Source organism: Arachis hypogaea, chromosome 16 (genome assembly GCF_003086295.3).
Source record: "Arachis hypogaea cultivar Tifrunner chromosome 16, arahy.Tifrunner.gnm2.J5K5, whole genome shotgun sequence".
Lineage (NCBI taxonomy): Eukaryota > Viridiplantae > Streptophyta > Magnoliopsida > Fabales > Fabaceae > Arachis > Arachis hypogaea.
This window is the reverse complement of record NC_092051.1, coordinates 54,410,871-54,412,243: the sequence shown is the minus strand read 5'-3', so window position 1 is coordinate 54,412,243 and position 1,373 is coordinate 54,410,871. Positions and strand designations below refer to the sequence as shown.

Sequence of the window (1,373 nt, the reverse complement as noted above, 5' to 3'; positions counted from 1 at the left end):
GTCAATATTTTATTCTGAGCCAATATGGCATTCAGAGTATCAACTTCAAGAACTCCCTTCTTCATAGGCGTCCCATTACTCACAGGATTCCTTTCAGAAGTGTACATGAACTGGTTATTAGCAACCATGTCAATGAGTTCTTGAGCTTCTGCAGGCGTTTTCTTTAGGTGAATGGATCCACCTGCAGAAGTGTCCAGAGACATTTTTGATAGCTCAGATAAACCATCATAGAATATATCCAGGATGGTCCATTCTGAAAGCATGTCAGAAGGATACTTTTTGGTCAACTGTTTGTATCTTTCCCAAGCTTCATAGAGGGATTCACCTTCTTTCTGTCTGAAGGTTTGAACATCAGCTCTAAGCTTGATCAGCTTTTGAGGAGGAAAGTACTTGGCTAAGAAAGCCGTGACCAGCTTATCCCAAGAGTTCAGGCTGTCTTTGGGTTGAGAATCCAACCATAATCTAGCTCTGTCTCTTACAGCAAAAGGGAAAAGCATGAGCCTGTAGACTTCAGGATCTACTCCATTAGTCTTAATAGTATCACATATCTGCAAGAATTCAGTTAAGAACTGAAAAGGATCTTCAGATGGAAGTCCATGAAACTTGCAGTTCTGCTGCATCAGAGAAACTAATTGAGGTTTCAGCTCAAAGTTGTTTGCTCCAATGGCAGGAATGGAGATGCTTCTTCCATGTAAATTGGAATTAGGTGCAGTAAAGTCACCAAGCATCTTCCTTACATTATTATTATTTTCGGCTGCCATCTCCTCTTCCTGTTCGAAAATTTCTGAAAGGTTATCTCTGGATTGTTGTATTTTAGCTTCTCTTAATTTTCTCTTCAGAGTCCTTTCAGGTTCTGGATCTGCTTCCACAAGAATGTTCTTATCCTTGCTCCTGCTCATATGACAAAGAAGAAGGCACAGAAAAATAATAATAATAATAGAGATCCTTTATACCACAGTATAGGGATCCCTGTGTGAGTAGAAGAAGAGGGGGAGACAAAGAATGTAATATAATGGAAGAAACAAAACTGTGAGGATGGCAGAGATGTGAGATGAGATGTTAGGATATGAATGAATAAATAGAATAAGATGGGGGAGGGATAATTTTCGAAAAATATTTTTGAAAAAGAGTTAGTGATTTTTGAAAATAGTTTTTGAAAAATGTTAGTAATTTTCGAAAATTTTTGAAATCAAAAAATAAAAAATAAAAATAATTAGTTAATTAAAAAGAAATTTTGAAAAAGAGGGAAGATATTTTCGAAAATTAGAGAGAGAGAGTTAGTTAGGTAGTTTTGAAAAAGTTAAGAAACAAACAAAAAGTTAGTTAGTTAGTTGAAACAAATTTTGAAAAGATAAGAAGTTAGGAAGTTAGAA

At 35.8% G+C, this 1,373-nt stretch overlaps 1 non-coding gene across 1 annotated transcript; it reads left to right on the top strand.

Annotated features, from left to right (window-relative positions):
* Nucleotides 1-257: 257 nt before the first annotated feature.
* Nucleotides 258-365, top strand: LOC112761819 (small nucleolar RNA R71). Its single transcript, XR_003182195.1, has one exon. It is a non-coding gene; the product is annotated as a small nucleolar RNA R71 (small nucleolar RNA).
* Nucleotides 366-1,373: the final 1,008 nt, after the last annotated feature.